This window comes from Oncorhynchus masou, unplaced genomic scaffold (genome assembly GCF_036934945.1).
Source record: "Oncorhynchus masou masou isolate Uvic2021 unplaced genomic scaffold, UVic_Omas_1.1 unplaced_scaffold_1680, whole genome shotgun sequence".
Taxonomy (NCBI): Eukaryota; Metazoa; Chordata; class Actinopteri; order Salmoniformes; family Salmonidae; genus Oncorhynchus; species Oncorhynchus masou.
The window spans coordinates 47,999-75,185 of record NW_027006939.1 but is presented as its reverse complement, the minus strand read 5'-3'; the positions used below and the strand labels follow the sequence as shown (position 1 = coordinate 75,185).

The 27,187-nt window shown below is 43.3% G+C and overlaps 1 pseudogene; it reads right to left on the bottom strand.

The window, feature by feature from the left end:
• LOC135531954 (BLOC-2 complex member HPS5-like) overlaps positions 1-26,451 on the bottom strand; it is a 49,296-nt pseudogene extending 22,845 nt beyond the window's left edge.
• Between the last annotated feature and the right edge of the window lie 736 nt (positions 26,452-27,187).

Here is a 27,187-nt window from a genome sequence, read left to right as displayed (position 1 = left end):
TGTAAAAAATGAGAAGAAAAAAAAGAAGAAGAAGAAGAAACACTGCCCCCCAAAAAATATAAATAAGATGACAATAAACACAAAACAAAAACTGATGTGGTAAATGTGTCGAGGATGATACTACTGGATCGGTGTCCCTACACTGGGACAATATGAGATCATGTTGTAGACAACAGCCAACTTTCTGCGAAAGACTTCTGTGGACAGAAAACTTACGATTATTGTAAATCTAACTGCCGGTGTTCTATTTACAGTAGCTATTACAGTAAGAAAAAAAGACCATTGCTATTGTTTGAGGATAGTGTACATCAACAAAACACTTATATCACGGCAACTGGTGTGATATATTCACCTCTGAAGGTAAATAATGTACTTTACATTTAGTAATCTTGCTCTGATTTGTCATCCGGAGATACAATATAGCTTAGTTTTGTTTGATAAAATCCATGTATATATTCAAAATGTCAGAACTGGGTTCTACAGTTTGAATTTGTTTGTATTATATTTTACCAGAACTTATATTCTTCCTACCATAGGCTTATATCTGTTACATCGAGCCTCTCCAACAGCACCATGGAGAGAGGCATGCTGGGAATGGACAAGCAACATATTTAAACGTCCCTGCCTTTGACAAAGTGGACACACATGGCAGCACCACTCACTTCGCCAATTATCCCACTAGTTGAAAGCATTTGTCCTAGTTTTTTTGGGGGGCAGAATTATGTGATGTTTTGTGTGTTGTTGGAGGCGTTTGTATCTTTTACCAGATCTATTGTGTTATATTCTCCTACATTAATTACACATTTCCACAAACTTCAAAGTGATTCCTTTCAAGAATACACATCTCCTTGTTCCAGTTTTCTGAGCTACCGGAAGTTAGATTTAGGTATGCCATTTTAGTCTGACCTTGAAAAAAGGGTCTGATCCGTAATGCTATTAGAGATTTATTATACAGTAGTTTCTTTCACATTTGACTTCCCCATACAAAATGAAATCGCACCACCGTAATGCTTCAAAACATTGTTATCTCCCTCCCCCAGTTTGGTTAGAGAACTTCCTATTGGTGGGTTATTAAACAGAACCTTTCACCAGTCTCTTACCATGCTCCGCCCCCTGCTGCTCCTCCTCCTCCTGAACAAAGCTAAACTCCTTCAGCCGCTCCTCCTCAAGCATCGATTGGCTGACCAGGGAGCTGGTCTCCTCGTCTGATTGGCTGCCTCGCCGGCTAATGACACGGTAGATGCCACAGTCCAGGACGTTGAAGCTCTCCTGAATAAAGAATAGATTGAGGGTACCAACAAAGACTTCATTACACATTCATAAGGAGGACATAAAGGCTTATGTCCTGCACTGCTTGTTATGTATGCATGTGTTGTGTATGGGTTATAAAAGTGTCTTTATGTAGACACTACACAAATTAAGATACACTGTTGTAAATCGTGAGATACCAATATAACATCTCTTCAACTACCTTTAATAGTTCAGAACTACTGTGTCCTGATAGGGACAAACAGGACCAGACTCACATGAGAGGAGATGCTGCTCCTGCGACTGCTGGAGGCGGAGTCTAGAGGCTCCAGCTTGGCGACCACTTCCTCCAGCTGGCCAATCAGATCCAGGTGGGTGGTCACACTGAGCTGTGACCTCAGGTGATCCAGTCGGTCGATGGGAATCGACTTCCTGGCCTGGGAACGGTAAACAGATGAGCACGGAGGATATTCAAATCATTCCCTAAGTTCTAGAGCTCAGCTGTATCTGGTAATGAATGGTGTGGCTGTTGAACAAGTTGGGGAGACTAAATTAATTGGCGTTACCTTAGATTGTAAACTGTCATGGTCAAAACATATAGATTCAATGGTTGTAAAGACGGGGAGAGATCTGTCTGTAGTAAAGAGATGGGGAGAGGTCTGTCTGTAGTAAAGAGATGGGGAGAGGTCTGTCTGTAGTAAAGAGATGGGGAGAGGTCTGTCTGTAGTAAAGAGATGGGGAGAGGTCTGTCTGTAGTAAAGAGATGGGGAGAGGTCTGTCAGTAGTAAAGAGATGGGGAGAGGTCTGTCCTTAGTAAAGAGATGGGGAGAGGTCTGTCCATAGTAAAGAGATGGGGAGAGGTCTGTCTGTAGTAAAGAGATGGGGAGAGGTCTGTCTATAGTAAAGAGATGGGGAGAGGTCTGTCTGTAGTAAAGAGATGGGGAGAGGTCTGTCTGTAGTAAAGAGATGGGGAGAGGTCTGTCTGTAGTAAAGAGATGGGGAGAGGTCTGTCTGTAGTAAAGAGATGGGGAGAGGTCTGTCTGTAGTAAAGAGATGGGGAGAGGTCTGTCCGTAGTAAAGAGATGGGGAGAGGTCTGTCTATAGTAAAGAGATGGGGAGAGGTCTGTCTGTAGTAAAGAGATGGGGAGAGGTCTGTCTGTAGTAAAGAGATGGGGAGAGGTCTGTCTGTAGTAAAGAGATGGGGAGAGGTCTGTCTGTAGTAAAGAGATGGGGAGAGGTCTGTCTGTAGTAAAGAGATGGGGAGAGGTCTGTCTGTAGTAAAGAGATGGGGAGAGGTCTGTCTATAGTAAAGAGATGGGGAGAGGTCTGTCTGTAGTAAAGAGATGCTCTGCTTGTTTGACACCACACTCCACACTCCAGGTCCTGTAGGTTCTAGTTTTATCTCATCTTGATTATTGTCCAGTCATGTGGTCCACTGCTGCAAAGACAGACCTAGTTAAGCTGCAGCCCAGAACAGAGCAGCATGTCTTGCTCTTCATTGTAATCAGAGGGCTGATATTAATACTATTCATGCCAGTCTCTCTTCACTAAGAGTTGAGGAGAGACTGACTGTCACTTCTTGTTTTTATAAGAAACATTCATGTGTTGAAAATCCCAAATTGTTTCCATAGTCAACTCACACACAGTTCTGACACACACACCTACCCTACCAGACATGTCACCAGGGATCTTTTCACAGTCCCCAGGTCCAGAACACAGTCAAGGAAAAGTACAGTATTAAACAGAGACACGAGGGATGGAACTCCCTTCCATCTTATAAAGCACAAGTAAACAGCAAACCTGGTTTCAAACAACAAATAAAGCAACACCTCACGGCACAACGGCTCTCCCCCGTGTGACCTACTGGTTGAGTGTATGTACTGACATGTGACCTACTGGTTGAGTGTATGTACTGACATGTGACCTACTGGTTGAGTGTATGTACTGACATGTGACCTACTGGTTGAGTGTATGGACTGACATGCGACCTACTGTTGAGTGTATGGACTGACATGCGACCTACTGGTTGAGTGTATGGACTGACATGTGACCTACTGGTTGAGTGTGTGTATTGACATGTGACCTACTGGTTGAGTGTATGGACTGACATGCGACCTACTGGTTGAGTGTATGGACTGACATGTGACCTACTGGTTGAGTGTATGTACTGACATGTGACCTACTGGTTGAGTGTGTGTGTGTACTGACATGTGACCTACTGGTTGACTGACATGTGACCTACTGGTTGAGTGTATGTACTGACATGTGACCTACTGGTTGAGTGTGTGTATTGACATGTGACCTACTGGTTGAGTGTGTGTACTGACATGTGACCTACTGGTTGAGTGTGTGTACTGACATGTGACCTACTGGTTGAGTGTATGTACTGACATGTGACCTACTGGTTGAGTGTATGTACTGACATGTGACCTACTGGTTGAGTGTGTGTACTGACATTGGCCTAGGTTGTGTATGTACTGACATGTGACCTACTGGTTGAGTGTGTATTGACTGTGACCTACTGGTTGAGTGTGTGTACTGACATGTGACCTACTGGTTGTGGTGACCTACTGGTTGACATGTGACCTACTGGTTGAGTGTGTTCACTGACATGTGACCTACTGGTTGAGTGTATGTACTGACATGTGACCTACTGGTTGAGTGTGTGTACTGACATGTGACCTACTGGTTGAAACAACATGTACTGACATGTGACCTACTGGTTGAGTGTGCTACTGACATGTGACCTACTGGTTGAGTGTATGTACTGACATGTGACCTACTGGTTGAGTGTATGTACTGACATGTGACCTACTGGTTGAGTGTGTGTACTGACATGTGACCTACTGGTTGAGTGTATGTACTGACATGTGACCTACTGGTTGAGTGTGTGTACTGACATGTGATCTACTGGTTGAGTGTATGTACTGACATGTGACCTACTGGTTGTGTGTGTGTACTGACATGTGACCTACTGGTTGAGTGTATGTACTGACATGTGACCTACTGGTTGAGTGTATGTACTGACATGTGACCTACTGGTTGTGGTGACCTACTGGTTGAGTGTATGTACTGACATGTGACCTACTGGTTGAGTGTATGTACTGACATGTGACCTATGGTTGAGTGTATGTACTGACATGTGACCTACTGGTTGTGGTGACCTACTGGTTGAGTGTATGTACTGACATGTGACCTACTGGTTGAGTGTATGTACTGACATGTGACCTACTGGTTGAGTGTATGTACTGACATGTGACCTACTGGTTGAGTGTATGTACTGACATGTGACCTACTGGTTGAGTGTGTGTATTGACATGTGACCTACTGGTTGAGTGTGTGTACTGACATGTGACCTACTGGTTGAGTGTATGTGACATGTGACCTACTGGTTGAGTGTGTGTACTGACATGTGACCTACTGGTTGAGTGTATGTACTGACATGTGACCTACTGGTTGAGTGTATGTACTGACATGTGACCTACTGGTTGAGTGTGTGTACTGACATGTGACCTACTGGTTGAGTGTATGTACTGACATGTGACCTACTGGTTGAGTGTATGTACTGACATGTGACCTACTGGTTGAGTGTGTGTACTGACATGTGACCTACTGGTTGAGTGTATGTACTGACATGTGACCTACTGGTTGAGTGTGTGTATTGACATGTGATCTACTGGTTGAGTGTATGTACTGACATGTGACCTACTGGTTGTGTGTGTGTACTGACATGTGACCTACTGGTTGAGTGTATGTACTGACATGTGACCTACTGGTTGAGTGTATGTACTGACATGTGACCTACTGGTTGTGGTGACCTACTGGTTGAGTGTATGTACTGACATGTGACCTACTGGTTGAGTGTATGTACTGACATGTGACCTACTGGTTGAGTGTATGTACTGACATGTGACCTACTGGTTGTGGTGACCTACTGGTTGAGTGTATGTACTGACATGTGACCTACTGGTTGAGTGTATGTACTGACATGTGACCTACTGGTTGAGTGTATGTACTGACATGTGACCTACTGGTTGAGTGTATGTATTGACATGTGACCTACTGGTTGAGTGTATGTATTGACATGTGACCTACTGGTTGAGTGTATGTATTGACATGTGACCTACTGGTTGTGGTGACCTACTGGTTGAGTGTATGTACTGACATGTGACCTACTGGTTGAGTGTATGTACTGACATGTGACCTACTGGTTGAGTGTATGTACTGACATGTGACCTACTGGTTGAGTGTATGTATTGACATGTGACCTACTGGTTGAGTGTATGTACTGACATGTGACCTACTGGTTGAGTGTATGTACTGACATGTGACCTACTGGTTGAGTGTATGTACTGACATGTGACCTACTGGTTGAGTGTGTGTATTGACATGTGACCTACTGGTTGTGTGTATGTACTGACATGTGACCTACTGGTTGTGTGTGTATTGACATGTGACCTACTGGTTGTGTGTGTGTACTGACATGTGACCTACTGGTTGTGGTGACCTACTGGTTGTGTGTGTGTACTGACATGTATGTGGAGCTGATAGATACATTTAAAAACATTAATATGTAATGTAAATTGTAAAGTCTTGTCTGTAATCTCTTTTTCATCAGTAAAAATACAGATCCATACAGCCTCCATCCTACTAAACTACACTGTAGTAGTTACAGATCCATACAGCCTCCATCCTACTAAACTACACTGTAGTAGTTACAGACCCATACAGCCTCCATCCTACTAAACTACACTGTAGTAGTTACAGACCCATACAGCCTCCATCCTACTAAACTACACTGTAGCAGTTACAGACCCATACAGCCTCCATCCTACTAAACTACACTGATCCATACAGCCTCCATCCTACTAAACTACACTGTAGCAGTTATAGACCCATTATCCTACTAAACTACACTGTAAGATCCATACAGCCTCCATCCTACTAAACTACACTGTAGCAGTTACAGATCCATACAACTATAGAGCCTCCATCCTACTAAACTACACTGTAGCAGTTACAGATGCCTCCACCCTACTAAACTACACTTCCTGAGTTAAATTCACACACAGGTGTTCAGAGGATGTTAGATTAGATAATTATCACAGGTGTTCAGAGGACGTTAGATTAGATAATTATCCCAGGTGTTCAGAGGATGTTAGATTAGATAATTATCCCAGGTGTTGAGGACGTTAGATTAGATAATTATCCCAGGTGTTGAGGACGTTAGATTAGATAATTATCCCAGGTGTTGAGGACGTTAGATTAGATAATTATCCCAGGTGTTGAGGGACGTTAGATTAGATAATTATCCCAGGTGTTCAGAGGACGTTAGATTAGATAATTATCCCAGGTGTAGATTAGATAATTATCCCAGGTGTTCAGAGGACGTTAGATTAGATAATTATCCCAGGTGTTGAGGACGTTAGATTAGATAATTATCCCAGGTGTTCAGAGGACGTTAGATTAGATAATTATCCCAGGTGTTGAGGACGTTAGATTAGATAATTATCCCAGGGACGTTAGATTAGATAATTATCCCAGGTGTTCAGAGGACGTTAGATTAGATAATTATCCCAGATGTTCAGAGGATGTTAGATTAGATAATTATCCCAGGTGTTCAGAGGACGTTAGATTAGATAATTATCCCAGATGTTCAGAGGATGTTAGATTAGATAATTACGGTTTGAGGATTAGATAATTATCCCAGGTGCTCTATAACATGAAGATATGGCCGTGTGGGAAACACAAACCCTCAGATGTGTATCAATTTAACCTTTATTTGTAATTTTTCCTAGCTGATATGAAAAATATAGTCCCCATTTCCAAAACACGACCGCTAGCGATGCGTGTCAACGTTTCAGACCGAGTGTCGGGGCTCTTAACAAAAACCCTCTGTAAGGAAGATACTATCGTCAATAGGTGCTAAAGAAGTTAGAGTCTATGAGGGGTAGACCAAGGCCTAATTCTGCCTAATGGGCGGGCCAGCCCAGAGAGTGGCTATTTTTGTTCAATAAAGAAATGCTTGCATGGATATGTGGTTTTGTTTTGGAACGTTTTGTTAGTTTGACATTTGGCATTGTGAAACCACCTGAACCAAATGAGAAGAAAAAATACAAAAAAAAAAGTCTGATTCAAACTACAGCTCAAAAACGCCCTTAAGAGTACTTTGAGTACAGGGTTTGGGGTGAAAAAGCTGCAGTAATACGAGTCTCACCCTGCTGGGGGCGATCGCATGCTGAAACATCACACAGACCGTGGCCGCTAGAGACCACGCCTCCCTGCGTAGCAACCTGTCGACACACCGCTCCACAGACAACAGCGAGAGGTGGGACATGCGGCCGTCACCATGGAGACAGAACAGCTCGTTGCGGTACACCGCTATCTCAACCACGTCTGGAGAAGAAGAAAAAAAAAGAAAAATAATTGAGTGTCCATTTTCTTTTCAGAACATTAAATTGATCTTTCTGGCTTTTTAACCGAAGGGTAGTAGAGAAAGATCTAGAAACATCTAGAGACATTAATAGTCACAGATCTGAAATGTACACTCAAATACAACATCTACACTGAACAAAATTATAAAAACGCAACATGCAACAATTTCTAAACTATGGATTTCACATGACTTGGCAGGAGTGCCCAGCCAATCAGAATGAGTTTTTCACCACAATGGAGCTTTATTACAGACAGAAATACCCATTACACATTGAAAGATTAGTGGAATATGTGTGGGTAGCTGGACAGCTAGGATGACTGACGGTGAAGGTGAACAGGTGGTCAGGTGTCAGAGAGAATGGATGAGACTGAGACTCCTCCCCGGACGATCCCACAGGGGAAGAAGCAATGAACATTCCTACAGTCAACATACCCTCATTGTCCCTCAAAACTTCAGACATCTGTGGCATTGTGTTGTGTGACAAAACCGCACATTTTAGAGTGGCCTGTTATTGTCCCCCGGCACAAGGTGCACCTGTGATCATGCTGTTTAATCAGCTTCTTGATATGCCACACCTATCTGGGCAAAGGAGAAATTCTCACTAAGAGATCAAAGCAAATTTGTGCATTTGAGAGAAATAAGATTTTTTGTGTGTATATAACATTTCTGGGATCTTTTATTTCAGCACATGAAACATGGGAACAACACTTTTCATGTTGTGTTTATATTTTTTGTTCAGTGTAGTTAGTTTGTTGTTACTGGAGAATGCTGAACTACTACCTAAAGCTACTGCTACTAACCTTTGACCTCGGTCCACAGCAGTACCTGGCCACTCTGAGGAGTGAAGACATAGATAGCCGAGTCTGTCCACGTCAGCAGGTTCTGATCCCCAAAGTATAACAGTCTGGGGAAGGCTATGGACTGGGAACTCTTCTGGGCTCGGTTGTAATGGGGCTCACTTCTGCAGATAAACAAAAACACAAACAGTATTAGTGTAAAGGAGGTCACGCGGCTTAAAGTGAGTACAGCTTCCTTCTGCTCATACAGAGGCTCGAACCCAGGACCTCTGCCTCGTAAACACGTGACCGCCCTCCTGAAGCATCTTACCCAGTCGTGCTACCGAAATGCTAGCTATTTGGCCAAAAGTTATAGAACACCAACTCATTCAAGGATTTTTTTTTTTTTTTTAAACTATTTTCTACATTGTAGAATAATAGAAGACATCAAAACTATGAAACAACACATAGTAACCAAAAAAGTGTTATATATTTACCTTTGCACACTCTTGGCATTCTCTCAACCAGCATCACCTGGAATGCTTTTCCTACAGTCTTGAAGGTGTTCCCACATATGCTAAGCACTTGTTGGCTGCTTTTCCTTCACTCTGCGGTCCGACTCATCCCAAACTATCTCAATTGGGTTGAGGTCGGGGGATTGTGGAGGCCAGGGCATCTGATGCAGCACTCCATCACCCTCCATATTGGTCAAATAATTTTTAACTGTTAATTGAAATGCATTCCAGGTAACTACCTCATGAAGCTGGTTGAGAGAATTCCAAGAGTTTGCAAAGCTGTCATCAAGGTAAAGGGTGGCTATTTGAAGGGTGGCTATTTGAAGAATCTCAAATATATTTTGATTTGTTTCACACTATTTTTGTTACTACATGATTCTCTTTTTTATTTCATAGTTTTGAAGTCTTCACAATTATTATACGATGTAGAGAATATATATATATATTTTTTAAACTGGTACTGTATATATTAGCTTACAATGTACAGAGTCAATCCCCCTAGATTCTAGGACCTAGAAGTTCACACACACACACACACACACACACACACACACACCCACACACACCCACACTGTTGTTACAGCCCAAATTTAAAAAAATATATTTTTTGGGTCACTGATCTACACACAATACCCCAATAATGTCAAAGTGTAATTATGTTTTAAGAAATGTCTTGAGTATCCAAGCCCTTTGTTATGGTAATAAGCCTGAGTCATAAGTTCCAGGTTATGTAAGAAATGTCTAGAGTCAATAAGTATCCAAGCCCTTTGTTATGGTAGGAGCCTGAATAAGTTAATGAGTAACAATGTGCTTAACAAGTCACATAATAAGTTGCATGGACTCACTCTGTGTGCATTAATAGGGTTTAACATAATATTTGAATGACTACTTCATCTCTGTAACCCACACATATAATTATCTCTAAGGTCCCTCAGTCAAGCAGTGAATTTCAAACACAGATTCAATCACAAAGCCCAGGGAGGTTTTCCAATTCCTCGCAAAGAAGGGAACCTATTGGTTAAAAAAAGCAGAGTTGCTTACCAAGACGACATTGAATGTTTCTAAGTGGCCTAGTTACAGTTTTGGACTTTAAAAAAAATTGTCTTGAAAATCTATGGCAAGACTTGAAAATGGCTGACTAGCAAGGATCAACAACCAACTTGATGAATTAAAAAAATGAATAAAGTGCCTATCTTGCAGTGTGGAAAACTCTTAGACTTATCCAGAAAGACTCACAGCTGTAAATAGCCACCAAATGGTACTTCTATGAAGTATTATTGACTCAGGGGTGTGAATACTTATGTAAATTAGATATCTGGATTTCATTTTCAATAAATAATAAAACAAAATACATGTTTTCACTTTGTCATTATGTGGTACTCTGTGTTGATGGCTAAAAAAAATAAAAAATTTAAAAAATTTAAAAAAAAAATATTCATTTTTTTTATTACAAAATTTAAAAAAAAATATTCAATCCATTTTGAATTCAGGCTGTAACACAACAACATGTAGAATAAGTCAAAAAGGGAACACTTCCTGAAGGCCACTGTACACACACCTGTAGCTGATGAGAGGTGCAGGCGGTATGGCCAGCAGCTGTTTAAACTGGTGCGTGCTGAGGACATCTCCACTGAAGCTGGCCTCCCAGACTCTAGACCCAGGCCTGGCACAGTACAGCAGAGGAGGTTGGCCAGCGGCCACGCCACGGCTCAGAGGGAAGAAACACGCTCCGTATTCTCCGTCACGCTCCTTGTTACCGACACGCCAGAACTTCTCCCTGCGGGTCGTAAGAGGAGGAACTGGGTGGTACCTTTAACCTTATAGACCAAACTTGAGACATTTACCAGATAACATTACTCACTAATATTAAAATGTTTATATATATTTTTCTTTTTTAAATATTAAATATATTTAAAAAAAATATCTTCTTCTATGCTTCCACAACACTTCTGTATCATCTGGGCGGCCTACTGCCCCCAGTTATGTCCCCACACTCACCTCTCCGTGTCACAGAGGTAGCAGCGGCTGAGAGAGGACACTAGCAGTCGTCCGTCCAGATAACCCAGCTGAACCACCCTGGAATCCACAGTAGTGATGGTCTGGACGGGGAATATCACAAACGCTGAGCCCTGGACAACACAGAACAAAGGGTCATGTGACTAGACAGGATGCGTAAGATGGAGATTGTAATAGATCACGGTATGGGGAAGGGAGAAAAGAAAACTGCATTGATTATCAGGTGCATTAAATTCATTTATTCCTAGCTTGGTGCCAGATTTTAATTTTAATTTAATTTTACCAGGCAAGTCAGTTAAGAACAAATTCTTATTTTCAATGACGGCCTAGGAACAGTGGGTTAACTGCCTGTCCAGGGGCAGAACGACAGATTTGTTGTACCTTGTCAGCTCGGGGTTTGAACTTGCAACCTTTCGGTTACTTGTCCAACGCTCTAACCACTAGGCTACCCTGCCGCCAACCATTACCAGTGTTCTCATGCCAGACATGTGGCATGACAAAGACCATAGGAGTTGGCATGACAGCACAAATAGAGATGGGACCAGGCTAATATATCTTTCACCTCCCCAAAATAAAACCCAACGGTTAGTTTTCCATTACCTTTCCGAGTTTGGAGGATCCAGCGCGGAGGAAGGACACCTTGCCCCCTTTGTCCCCAGCAAACACCCTGAGGGCTGCGGTGTCCCAGCAGAGAGAGGTGAGCGTTTGGCCACGGTGTTCCCAGGAAACACTGACCCTCTCTGGTCTGCCACGACGCTCAAGTTGAAGCTCCCACACTACCACCAGGCCCTGACTGAGAGAGGACAGACAGACAGATCACCACCAGGCCCTGACTGAGACAGACAGACAGACAGACAGACAGACAGACAGACAGACAGACAGACAGACAGACAGACAGACAGACAGACAGGACAGACAGACAGACCACCACCAGGCCCTGACTGAGACAGACAGACAGACAGACAGACAGACAGACAGACAGACAGACAGACCAACTGGCCCTGACTGAGACAGACAGACAGACAGACAGACAGACAGACAGACAGACAGCCACCTGGCCCTGACTGACAGACAGACAGACAGACAGACAGACAGACAGACAGCCAGCCAGCCAGCCAGCCACCTGGCCCTGACTGAGACAGACAGACAGACAGACAGACAGACACCTGGCCCTGACTGAGACAGACAGACAGACAGACAGACAGACAGACAGACAGACAGACAGACAGACAGACAGACAACCACCTGGCCCTGACTGAGACAAACAGACAGACAGACAACCACCTGGCCCTGACTGAGACAGACAGACAGACAGACAGACAGACAGACAGACAGACAGACAGACAGACAGACAGACCACCACCTGGCCCTGACTCAGACAGACAGACAGACAGACAGCCACCTGGCCCTGACTCAGACAGACAGACAGACAGACAGACAGACAGACAGACAGACAGACAGCCACCTGGCCCTGACTGAGACAGACAGACAGACAGACAGACAGACAGACAGACAGACAGACAGACAGACAGACAGACAGACAGATCCCCACCAGACCCTGACTAGAGGACAAGAGACAGTAGTATAGTATTAACACCTAGACTACCACCAGACCCTGACTGAGACATTGACAGACAAAACCTTTCATCCTAAATCTACCCTTTAGCTAGACAGGTCCTGACCTACAGCATGCAGAGAAAGACAGACAGACAGGCAGACTGGGAGGCAGACAGACAAGAAAGCAAACTGAAAAAGCCACCTGGCCCTGAAGTCACTGAGAGTAAACATGTGAACTTCAAATGAATTTCAGACAGAGTTATTTAAAAACATGTTTTGGCCCTGACTGAGACAGACAAAGACAGACAACACGACACCTGAGTGATAGATCCCTCCTGAGATAGACAGAAATAGGACAGACATTGATCCCGAGTCAAACCAAAGACCGTAAAAATGGGACCTGACTAGAGGACAAGGAGACAGTATTAGGGTAAGGCACCTAGATTAGCCACCAGGGGGTGTACCCATCAAGCTGACTCACACTACAGAAACAGAGATAACTAGCATTCCTACCCAGGGGGTGTTTAGCTACATCCAGGTCCTCACGCTACAGAAACAGAGATAGACAGAGTCCTGTCCAGGGGGTGGCAGACAGATCAAGAAAGCAAACTGAAACAGGAGATAGACTAGCGAGTAAACTGTCCAGGGGGTGTACTGTACATCAAGCTGACTTATTTATAAAAACATGTTTTACCTAGTGTTGCCCAGCAATGTCTGTCATCGTGTCTCACACTACAGAAACAGGAGATAGACTAGTGTCCTGTCCAGGGATAGAAGAAATAGCTGACACTTATAGAAACAGAGATAGACTAGTGTCCTGTCCAGGGGTGTACCGTAAAAGCTGACCTCTCACTACAGAAACAGGAGATGGATTGTCCAGGGGTGTACTGTACATCAAGCTGACTCACACTATAGAAACAGGAGATAGACTAGTGTCCTGTCCAGGGGGTGTACTGTACATCAAGCTGTCTCACACTACAGAAACAGGAGATAGACTAGTGTCCTGTCCAGGGGGTGTACTGTACATCAAGCTGACTCACACTACAGAAACAGGAGATAGACTAGTGTCCTGTCCAGGGGGTGTACTGTACATCAAGCTGCCTCATGCTACAGAAACAGGAGATAGACTAGTGTCCTGTCCAGGGGGGTGTACTGGACATCAAGCTGACTCACACTACAGAAACAGGAGATGTGCTGTTCTGGATCGCTCGTGCAACGTTATTAAAAACAGGAGTATGTACAGTATCTATCTAATAACAACAAACAGGTGGTATATCCTGTCAATCCGTTTATTATTTTATTTTACTACCAGGAAGTAGACGACAACATTATATACGCTACCTTGTGTGTGAGGATGAGCCTCTGCTTCCATCCTTCCCTCTGGATGAGGTGCAGCCCTCCAGCTGACGTTCCCAAAGCCAGCCACTTCCTCGACACAGCCAGGCAGGTGCACTGACAGACAAGAAAAGAGAGGGTTTTCAAAACGCAGGCTGATTAAATCAGGCTTCAATAAACAATGCATTGGTATATACAGCCTGATACATTGGGGAGTGTAAAACTGTGTGAATGCTCCTCACGAGTCAGAATGTTGAGGGAAAAAATTAAAATACATTTAAACTTATTCTACCGGTTGTCCTTGCAGTTTGTCCTCCAGCTGCTCGAAATTTGAGACTAAATATCCACAGGAAGGTATAGCTTCGCCAACTATCTAGAGAGCTGGTAGGTTTGCCACTGCCGGCTAAATGTTGGGTTACAATGTGCTACCGTTTACATATCGTGCTACCGTTTACATATCGTGCTGTTTGCTACCGTTTACATATCGCGCTACCGTTTACATATCGTGCTACCGTTTACATATCGTGCTACCGTTTACATATCGCGCTACCGTTTACATATCGTGCTGTTACATATCGCTACCGTTTACATATCATGCTACATATCGTTTCTGCTACCGCTTACATATCGTGCTACCGCTTACATATCCTGCTTACATATCGTTTACATATCGTGGGTGTCTGCTACCGCTTACATAACGTTTACATATCGTGCTACCGTTTACATATCGTGCTACCGTTTACATATCGTGCTACCGTTTACATATCGTGCTACCGTTTACATATCGTGCTACCGTTTACATATCGTGCTACCGTTTACATATCGTGCTACCGTTTACATATCGTGCTACCGTTTACATATCGTGTTGTCTGCTACCGTTTACATATCGCTATCTGCTACCGCTTACATATCATGCTATCTGCTACCGTTTACATATCGTGTTGTCTGCTACCGTTTACATATCGCTACCGTTTATCGCATATCGTGTTGTCTGTCTGCTACCGTTTATCGTGCTGTCTGCTACCGCTTACATATCGTGTTGTCTGCTACCGCTTTACATATCATGCTATCTGCTACCGCTTACATATCGTGCTGTCTGCTACCGTTTACATATCGCTGCTGTCTGCTACCGTTTACATATCGTGCTGTCTGCTACCGCCATATCGTGCTGTCTGCTACCGCTTACATATCGTGTTGTCTGCTACCGCTTACATATCGTGCTACCGTCGTGCTGTCTGCTACCGCTTTACATATCGTGCTACCGTTTACATATCGTGTTGTCTGCTACCGCTACATATCGCGTGCCGTACCGCTTACATATCGTGCTTGTCTGCTACTGTTTACATATCGTGCTGTCTGCTACCGCTTACATATCGTGCTGTCTGCTACCGCTTACATATGGTGCTGTCTGCTACCGCTTACATATCGTGCTGTCTGCTACCGCTTACATATCGTGCTGTCTGCTACCGTTTACATATCGTGCTGTCTGCTACCGCTACATATCGTGCTGTCTGCTACCGCTTACATATCGTGCTGTCTGCTACCGCTTACATATCGTTTACATATCGTGCTGTCTGCTACCGTTTACATATCGTGCTACCGCTTACATATCGTGGTTGTCTGCTACCGCTTACATATCGTGCTACCGCTTACATATCGTCTGCTACCGCTTACATATCGCGCTGTCTGCTACCGCTTACATATCGTGCTACCGCTTACATGTATCGTGTTGTCTGCTACCGTTTACATATCGTGTCTGCTACCGCTTACATATCGTGTCGTGTTGTCTGCTACCGTTTACATATCGTGCTACCGCTTTACATGTCGTGTTGTCTGCTACCGCTTACATATCGTGCTACCGTTTACATATCGTGTTGTGTCTGCTACCGCTTACATATGGTGCTGTCTGTCTGCTACCTGTCTGCTACATATGGTGCTGTCTGCTACCGCTTACATATGGTGCTGTCTGCTACCGTTTACATATCGTGCTGTCTGCTACCGCTTACATATCGTGCTGTCTGCTACCGTTTACATATCGTGCTATATCGTGCTACCGCTTTATATCGTGCTGTCTGCTACCGCTTACATCGTGCTGTCTGCTACCGCTTTACATATCGTGCTGTCTGCTACCGCTTACATATCGTGCTGTCTGCTACCGCTTACATATCGTGTTGTCTGCTACCGCTTACATATCGTGCTGTCTGCTACCGCTTTACATATCGTGCTCTGCTACCGCTTTTACATATCGTGCTGTCTGCTACCGCTTATATCGTGCTGTCTGCTACCGTTTACATATCGTGCTGTTCTGCTACCATATCGTTTACATATCGTGTTGTCTGCTACCGCTTACATATCGTGCTGTCTGCTACCGCTTACATATCGTGCTGTCTGCTACCGCTTACATATTGTGCTTTCTGCTACCGTTTACATATCGTGTTGTCTGCTACCGTTTACATATCATGCTGTCTGCTACCGTTTACATATCGTGCTGTCTGCTACCGTTTACATATCGTGCTGTCTGCTACCGTTTACATATCGTGCTGTCTGCTACCGTTTACATATCGTGCTGTCTGCTACCGTTTACATATCGTGCTACCGTTTACATACCGTGCTATCTGCTACCGTTTACATATCGTGTTGTCTGCTACCGTTTACATATCGTGCTACCGTTTACATATTGTGCTGTCTGCTACCGTTTACATATCGTGCTGTCTGCTACCGTTTACATATCGTGCTGTCTGCTACCGTTTACATATCGTGCTGTCTGCTACCGTTTACATATCGTGCTGTCTGCTACCGCTTACATATCGTGCTGTCTGCTACCGCTTACATATCGTACCCTTTACATACCGTGTATCGCTACCGCTTACATATCGTCTGCTACCGTTTATCGTGCTACCGCTTACATATTGTGCTGTCTGCTACCGCTATCGTGCTGTCTGCTACCGTTTACATATCGTGCTGTCTGCTACCGCGTGCTGTCTGCTACCGTTTACATATCGTGCTGTCTGCTACCGTTTACATATCGTGCTGTCTGCTACCGTTTACATATCGTGCTGTCTGCTACCGTTTATCGTGGTTGTCTGCTACCGTGCTGTCTGCTACCGTTTACATATCGTGCTTACATCGCTACCGCCATTTACATGTCTGCTACCGTTTACATATCGTGCTGTCTGCTACCGTTTACATATCGTGTCTGCTACCGCTTACATATCGTGCTGTCTGCTACCGCTTACATATCGTGCTTACATCGTGCTACCGTTTACATATCGTGCTGTCTGCTACCGTTTACATATCGTGCTGTCTGCTATCCGCCGTCTGCTACCGCTTATCGTGCTGTCTGCTACCGCTTACATATCGTTGTCTGCTACCGTTTACATATCGTGTCTGCTACCGCTTTACATATCGTGCTCTGCTCGCTACCGCTTACATATCGTGCTGTCTGCTACCGCTTACACCGTTTACATATCGTGCTGTCTGCTACCGTTTACATATCGTGCTGTCTGCTACCGTTTACATATCGTGCTGTCTGCTACCGTTTACATATCGTCTGCTTTACATATCTGCTACCGTTTACATATCGTGCTGTCTGCTACCGTTTACATATCGTGCTGTCTGCTACCGTTTATATCGCGCTGTCTGCTACCGTTTACATATCGTGCTGTCTGCTACCGTTTACATATCGTGCTGTCTGCTACCGTTTACATATCGTGCTGTCTGCTACCGTTTACATATCGTGCTGTCTGCTACCGTTTACATATCGTGCTGTCTGCTACCGTTTACATATCGTGCTGTCTGCTACCGTTTACATATCGTGCTGTCTGCTACCGTTTACATATCGTGCTGTCTGCTACATATCGTTTACATATCGTGCTGTCTGCTACCGTTTACATATCGTGTTGTCTGCTACCGTTTACATATCGTGCTGTCTGCTACCGTTTACATATCGTGCGTGCTACCGTTTACATATCGTCGTGCTACCGCTTACATACGTCTGCTACCGTTTACATATGTCGCTGCTACCGTTTACATATCGTGCTGTCTGCTACCGTTTACATATCGTGCTGTCTGCTACCGTTTACATATCGTGTCTGCTACCGTTTTATCGTCTGCTACCGTTTACATATCGTGCTGTCTGCTACCGCTTACGTCGTCTACCGCTTACATATCGTGCTGTCTGCTACCGCTTACATATCGTGTTGTCTGCTACCGTTTACATATCGTGCTGTCTGCTACCGTTTACATATCGTGCTACCGTTTACATATCGTGCTACCGTTTACATATCGTGCTGTCTGCTACCGTTTACATATCGTGCTGTCTGCTACCGTTTACATATCGTGCTGTCTGCTACCGTTTACATATCGTGCTACCGTTTACATATCGTGTTGTCTGCTACCGTTTACATATCGTGCTGTCTGCTACCGTTTACATATCGTGCTATCTGCTACCGTTTACATATCGTGCTGTCTGCTACCGTTTACATATCGTGCTACCGTTTACATATCGTGTTGTCTGCTACCGTTTGCATATCGTTTACATATCGTCTGCTACCGTTTACATCGCTGCTGTCTGCTACCGTTTACATATCGTGCTTTCTGCTACCGTTTACATATCGTGCTACCGTTTACATATCGTGCTGTCTGCTACCGTTTACATATCGTGCTCTGCTACCGTTTACATATCGTGCTGTCTGCTACCGTTACATATCGTGCTGTCTGCTACCGCTTTATATCGTGCTGTCTGCTACCGTTCGTACATACGTGCGTTTACATATCGTGCTACCTACCGTTTACATATCGTGCTACCGTTTACATATCGTGCTACCGTTTACATATCGTGCTACATATCGTCAACAAATGCTACGTTTACATATTTGGTTTACATATCGTGCTACCGTTTACATATGTGCTACCGTTTACATATCGTGCTACAATACATATCGTGCATATGATAACAATTTAATAATAATAACGTTTACATATGTCTGCTGTTTACATATCGTGCTGTCTTTAATATCTGCTGTCTGCTACAGTGCTGTCTGCTACCGTTTACATATCGTGCTATGCTAGAGTTTACATATCGGGTCTGCTAGTTTACATATCGTCTAACACTCAGCCAGCACATGACTCATGTGACTTTACAGTGCACTACAGGTAACATGGGCATGGTTACATATCGTCCTGACCAGCTTAGAGAGAAGTTTACATATCGTGCTACCGTTTACATATCGATCGTGCTGCTACCGATAGAGTTTACATGTCGGACGTTTACATATCGTGCTGGATATCGACCTGCTACCGTTTACAGTGCTACCGTTTACATATCGTGGCTACCGTTTACATATCGTGCGAGAGTTTACATATCGTGCTACCGTTTACATATCGTTAGAGAAGGAGACATATCGGATAGAGAATAATCGTGCTATTTACATATCGTGCAATAGAATATCGGATACAGATCGTGGATAGAGAAGGAGAATATTTGGAGTCAAACCTCTAGACTTTTCTCAACTAATAATAATGTGCATGATAACAATAATAATAATAAGGTGGGGTGATACCTTAAGAGAAGGAGTGCAGAGGGGGGGATAGAGTCAAGCCAGCACATGACTCTGGACTTCAGGCACTACAGGTAACATGGGCATGGTTACAGTCCTGACCAGAGATAGAGAAGGAGAGAGGGGGATAGAGAAGGAGAGAGGGGGATAGAGAAGGAGAGAGGGGGATAGAGAAGGAGAGGGGGGATAGAGAAGGAGAGAGGGGGATAGAGAAGGAGAGAGGGATAGAGAAGGAGAGAGGGGGGATAGAGAAGGAGAGAGGGGATAGAGAGGAGGAGGGGGATAGAGAAGGAGAGAGGGGGATAGAGAAGGAGAGAGGGGGATAGAGAAGGAGAGAGAGGGATAGAGAAGGAGAGAGGGGGATAGAGAAGGAGAGAGGGGGATAGAGAAGGAGAGAGGGGATAGAGAAGGAGAGAGGGGGATAGAGAAGGAGAGGGGGGATAGAGAAGGAGAGGGGGATAGAGAAGGAGAGAGGGGGATAGAGAAGGAGAGAGGGGGATAGAGAAGGAGAGAGGGGGATAGAGAAGGAGAGAGGGGGATAGAGAAGGAGAGAGGGGGGATAGGGAGAAGGGGATAGAGAAGGAGGGGGGATAGAGAAGGAGAGAGGGGGGATAGAGAAGGAGAGAGGGGGATAGAGAAGGATAGAGGGGATAGAGAAGGAGAGAGGGGGATAGAGAAGGAGAGAGGAGGATAGAGAAGGAGAGAGGGGGATAGAGAAGGAGAGAGAGGGATAGAGAAGGAGAGAGGGGGATAGAGAAGGAGAGAGGGGGATAGAGAAGGAGAGAGGGGATAGAGAAGGAGAGGGGGGATAGAGAAGGAGAGGGGATAGAGAAGGAGAGAGGGGGGATAGAGAAGGAGAGAGGGGGATAGAGAAGGAGAGAGGGGGATAGAGAAGGAGAGAGGGGGATAGAGAAGGAAGGAGAGAGATGGGGATAGAGAAGGAGAGAGGGGGATAGAGAAGGAGAGAGGGGGGGATAGAGGGGAGAGAGGGGATAGAGAAGGAGAGGGAGGATAGAGAAGGAGAGAGGGGATAGAGAAGGAGAGAGGAGGATAGAGAAGGAGAGGGGGATATAGAAGGAGAGGGGGATAGAGAAGGAGAGAGGGATAGAGAAGGAGAGAGGGGGATAGAGAAGGAGAGAGGGGGATAGAGAAGGAGAGAGGGGGAAGGAAATGAGGGAGAGAGAATATATTGTTTTATTTTCTGCTGTCACAGTACCAGACACCACACACACATACACCCATTGAGCAAAAGATTTTGAAAAAAAAAAGCTTGGTCAAGGGGCTATTGAAAAAGTATTTCTAGAAGACTGACGAGCACGGTCTAATCAAAAAAAAAATATATATATACATATTATTTTTATTTCACCTTTATTTAACCAGGTAAGGTGGTTGAGAATAAGTTCTCATTTGCAACTGCGACCTGGCCAAGATAAAGCATAGCAATTCGACACATACAACAACACAGAGTTACACATGGAATAAACAAAACACAGTCAATAATACAGTAGAACAAAAGAAAACAAAAAGTCTATATACAGTGAGTGCAAATGAGGTAAGTTAAGGAAATAAATAGGCCATGGTGGCAAAGTAATTACAATTTAGCAATTAGACACTGGAATGGTAGATGTGCAGAAGATGAATGTGCAAGTAGAGATACTGGGGAGCAAAGGATAAATAAATAAATATAGTATGGGGATGAGGTAGATAGATGGGCTGTTTACAGATAGGCTAAGTACAGGTGCAGTGATCTGTGAGCTGTTCTGACAGCTGGTGCTTAAAGCTAGTGAGGAAGAATCTCCAGCTTCAGTGATTTTTGGAGTTCGTTCCAGTCATTGGCAGCAGAGAACTGGAAGGAAAGGTGACCAAAGTAGGAATTGGCTTTGGGGGTGACCAGTGACCAGGGTGCTGCTATGGTGACCAGTGAGCTGAGATAAAAACACTTATGTTGTAGCCAGCCCTATTTAATCTGAGAAATGTATCATCCTGTGTAAATTGTAAAGATGCAGCTCCGCTAGCCCTCTGTCTGCTCCTCGTTCATTCGTCTCCTAGAGTTGGCCAACCCTCAGCTGCCCTCAACTTCCTAGTGTAGGGCCCTATACAATCGTTTTTTCCCAGTTCTTTCTCAAAATTACACTGTTTAAATCAAAATACAAAACAACATTAGACGTTCAAAGTCGACAACAATGCTTAAACCACATCAGGAGACCAATTTTGAGGTCTGGGAAGAAAGAAAAAAATTGAAGAAAAGTTGCATTGTATGTGTAGGTACAAGTGTGCATGCGGCCAGGGTTGCCAGGTCTAGCTAAAGTTTGTAGCCCAAAACCTACCCAAAAGGCCTGAAAAATAGCCCAGAGAGGAACTGCCATATTTATACACATTTATACCTTTTTCCATAACGTTATCGAGCCAATTAAGAAGACATATTGTAGTAACGACATTAGAAACAAATTTCGGTTTTCCTACAAATAAAAAACAAACATTGAGATGTATTTGATTATGTCGCAAGAAAAAAGATCATTTGCCCTAATTAAACTCGCTAGATCGTTTCCCATGAATGAATGTCAATGTAACTTGTTTGACTGCTATGATTAAGCAATAAGGCACAAGGGAGTATGGTATATGGCCAATATACTACGGCTACCGGAGGCCCCGGTGCACAACTGAGCAAGAGGACAAGTACATTAGAGTGTCTAGTTTGAGAAACAGACACCTCACAAGTCCTCAACTGGCAGCTTCATTAAATAGTACCCACAAAACACCAGTCTCAACATCAACAGTGAAGAGGTGACTCCGGGATGCTGGCCTTCTAGGCAGAGTTGCAAAGAAAAAGCCATATCTCAGACTGGCCAATAAAAGAAAAGATTAAGAAGGGCAAAAGAACACAGACACAGGAATTCTGCCTAGAAGGCTAGCCTCTCGGAGCCTCTTCACTGTTGACGTTGAGACTGGTGTTTTGTGGGTAATATTTAATGAAGATGCCAGTTGAGCACTTGTGATGTGTCTGTTTCTCAAACTAGACACTATAATGTACTTGTCCTCTTGGTCAGTTGTGCACCGGGGCCTCCCACTCCTCTTTCTATTCTGGTTAGAGCCAGTTTGTGCTGTTCTGTGAAGGGAGTGGTAGACAGAGTTGTACGAGATCTTCACTTTCTTGGCAATTTCTCTCATGGAATAGCCTTCATTTCTCAGAACAAGAATAGACTGAGTTTCAGAAGAAAGTTCTTTGTTTCTGGCCATTTTGAGCCTGAACCCACAAATGCAGATGCTTCAGATACTCAACTAGTAAAGAAGGACAGTTTTATTGCTTCTTTAAATCAGAACAGTTTTCAGCTGTGCTAACATAATTGCAAAAGAGTTTTCTAATGATCAATTAGCCTTTTAAAATGATAAACTTGGATTAGCTAACACAGCGTGACATTGGAACACAGGAGTGATGGTTTCTGATAATGGGCATCTTTAGCCTATGTAGAAATTCCATTTTTAAAAATCTGCCGTTTCCAGCTACAATAGTCATTTACAACATTAACAATGTATTTCTGATCCATTTGATGTTATTTTAATGGACAAAAAAGTAATTTTCTTTCAAAAACAAGGACATTTCTAAGTTACCCCAAACTTTTGAACGATAGTGTATGTAATGCGCTCTAGTACGCACAAAGTCATGTTCCAGTGCTCTGTCTCCATTATTTGTTGATGTGCATCAGTTTTAGCGTATTAATATATTTTATGGAAATAGGTGTCTCCGTAATGTCAAACCAAAATAGCTTACCTACAACTGGATAAAAGTTGTCACAACGTGACCAAGTGCAGTTCCCTCTCCTCTCGCTCAAATGACTCAGCCAATAGCTGTAGTGCTCTCTCAACACACGCACCGCTTCGGCCCTCCTCACCCCTCACTCAGCAGCAGCCTGCCTCACTGCCAGAAGCAACTAACAGTAGTATATATTTATTTTGAAGAGAAATTACATGGCGGCCGCGGTGCAACTTAAAAAATAGCCCCAAAACCCGCAACCCATACACTTTCCCCTGTGACATGTTTTTCAAAGTCGGGAAAACCGCGAACATGGCAACACGGTACGTGGCACCAATCAGAGAGCGTTGTTTGGTTTGCGGTGTTACTGTAGTGCTCTGCAGTTTGTTAAACGAAACGGCCACTGAATTGATCCAAATAATCATGATACCATTCTGCCAGATATTAACCCTAAACCCTAATCACACCGGGACTAGTATTATTATGTAATTATTACTCCAGCATGTACCTGTCATTTTTGTTGTTGCTTGTGTCTCACTGCTTTGCTTTATCTTGGCCAGGTCGCAGTTGTAAATGAGAACTTGTTCGCAACTGGCCTACCTGGTTAAATAAAAGTGAAATACATTTTTTCCCCTAATTCACAATGGAACGTTAATGACGGAAGCCTGGATGCTATTCTAGGCGTGAAGATATTTGTCTTGTCTAGTGATAGCCTAATATTGGCCTTCAGTTCGGAGAAAGTCAAAATAATAATGTATATCAATAAGAATAATTAACTGTCTGTAACCTATGCAGACATTTAATTAACTGACTAATTTGGCAATTCATTGGCACAATATCGTCCACTTCATATTTTAAAAGAGAAGTATGGTACCTTTTAAAAAGAGAAGTAAGGCACTAGATATGTGACAAAACAGATCATTCATCTGTAGGCTGCCTACATAACGCTTTGTTTTAAGCATACATTTGTTCCCATGTTTTTACACAAATTGTGTGCAGCATCTGTTAAACTCTAATATCCCTCAAAACACTGGGATGACGACTCGCACAATATAAGTATTATCAGAGGACCTTGAAGTTAGAGCTGGGATAATAGTACAAATTACTGCCATGGCAGATTCGGACGGGACTAAAATTACGGATGTGGATTGTATTCGTGCACATAACTAAATGACCAGCCCGGTAAAATGTATCCCATCCCGCGATTAGTTTTACTGGGTGGAGGACGAGTAATGGAATTATGTGCACGAGCACTAAACACCTCATCTGTTATTTAAATCCCGTCCGAATCCGCCATGGCATTCATTTTACCGTAGGAGAGTAACAATTCCGGCCTGAATAACCAACAGTTTTTTTGGGGGGCGAACTCCAAGCTCCTCTGATAATACTAGTCCCGTGCGAATTGACATCCCTGTGTTTTGAGAGAAATGTCCGAGTTTGACAGGTGTTGCCCACCGGTTGAGCAAGAAAACAATAACCGATTCGATCAATTGAACGAAGTGCTACGCATGAACTATTATATATGAATGGCCTCCACGTATCAACTTTCACAGTGAATGCTTGTGTTTCTGTTTTGTGCGTATGAATTGAATATTGCCATAATGCATCAGTAAAAAATATTGCGCACATTTAATGCAACCCTTGCTGTTAATAGATTGCGAAACAGCATACAACTGACCTAAACGTTTAGAAATTATAAATTACATTTCTCATCCATAGCCTTTAAAACGCATCTCAAGTGTAACTGCACTGTTTAGTTTACATCTGAAGGCCCGGGGGCATTTGGGAAGTACTGCGGATCACTAACATAACCAAATTATTATGATCACACTTCCTCAATTCAAACATTATTGCGACACCACACCAAAGAAGGTTTGGTTTAGACACTTGAGAGAGAGAAAAAAAAGGGAGGAATTCTCAGTGTAGCAGCCTGTTATCGCCTGGATTTATTGAAATATCTTCACGCCTAGAAAAAAAGACAACTCCAGGTTTCTGTCTTAACTATCAATTTTATGAAAACTAAAACTATAAATAATTACAGGGGGAAGTTTGGGAGAAAAAAAATATCTCGTCCAAATTGTCCTCTGGAATAACGGACACGGACAGGAGCATTCCTGATCAGTTTCAAAATGTTGCAGGAAAATACGAGTCACTGATGCATGTTCTAATACGTTAAAAAAACACATTGTTTATTTCCTACTAAGTTCAATACATTTTTGAATATTGTTTAATTCCCGTTTAATTTGTCTGGATTCCGTCTGCGTTTTCCCGCAACATGGAAGTTTTATAGTGACCTACCAGTATTAGCCAACCCTCGGCTGCCTTCTGTCATATGACTCTCACCATCCTCCTCTCAAATGGAAACATCATGACTCCACTTTCCCCCCCACCAGCTACCAAGAGTTTAAAAAAAAGATGATAACTGTAAAAAGCACTAATGCATAAAAGGAAAAAACCTTTTGAGAAATGTATGATCAGCAAAAAAAATAAAAAAAGTTTAATTTCTGAAACTAAGCTAAAGGGTTTTTGCTGTAAATGACTTTGAACCACCATATCTGACAACTAGTTCCCTGCAAAAGAACTTGACAACAAAACTTTCACATTCCAACAATGCCACAGCTTACACAGTTTACATTAGATAATGAAAGTAACACTTGCTTGCTGTGACAACTAAGTTAGGCTTTTGTTCACTTGACATTGAATTTAGATGTCCATCTGAATGTAACTGGTTTAGGCTTGATTTGAAAGCATTTGTAAAATTTAAAGGGGGTGGTGTCGGTATAGGTGGTGTACGAATTATTGTCCATTAACGATGGCTGGGCATCACGGGACCCTGCGTAGTGGGGAAAGTGCCTCCACAATGGGAAGAAAAATCGCATAACTTCGCTATCTAAAGTGTAAAAACGCAAACTAAGTTCCGATTATTTGTTTTTGAATAGTCAGTGTTGTGTCTGACTGATCATTGTCCATATTATCAAATGTTATTGTTGTTTTGATTAGGTATACCTTGTTAACCAAGCGGTCTCGCTTGCGATGGGTAGGGAAAGTTAGCGAGCTAACGTTAGCGGCTAGGCAATCGTTTGTTTAGTTTTGTCAGAAACTTACCAGGCATTACAGTCCCCGCTGTTTAAATCGCGATTCAATCTTCGTGATACACAGTTTACTATCAGTTCATGTCCTTAGCCGTGTGTGTTTAACGTGAGTTGTTTACTTTCTAGCTAGAATGAACTGTCGACTCCTCCGCCTCCGGTTGTGATGGGACACACTTCCTGAAGTCTGAATTTACTGGTACTATTCTTTCAAGGAGGTGTGTCCCTACTACACTAGACTGTTCAGTGCCCCCTTAAAAAAATCGTTTTATTTGACGTTTAAATCCACGAGTTCTTAAATGAATGTAACCATGGTCATTCGTTTGTCAGCTAAAATAATAAAAATAAAATAAAAACCTAAGTGATGGTTTGTCAGTGTGTAGAATAAGACATGGCTGATTAGTTTACTGTGCATAATAATACTTGTAGAAATAAATCAAAATAAATATTGTGTTTTAGGTTCATTACAATATAATCCACCCCTCGCATCTTGTTTCTGTGAGTGTGCACTACTTTCAGTGGCGCAGGCACACTTCATAGGCAAGTGTTGGGTTAGTGGTGCAGTCCATTAGCAACCCTCTATTGATTGAAACATGAGAAAATGCCCAAGACATCCTCTGCAGCACACACCAAAATAGCCCACTAACATGAGATGAGGATAGGGCTGCTTCCTAAATGGCACTATATTCCCCATGTCGTGCACTACATAGTGCACCACTTTTGACTAGAGTCCTATGTAGGGAATTGTATTTTTTTTTTAAATTTAACTAGGCAAGTCAGTTAAGAACAAATTCTTATTTACAATGACATGAGACAAGCACTGCTTTAGAGAGCTCATTTTCCTCTTGATTCAGAAAGCCTCCCAGAGTAGTAGTGATGATGTAAGAGCTGTTTGCCTTTTAGGTC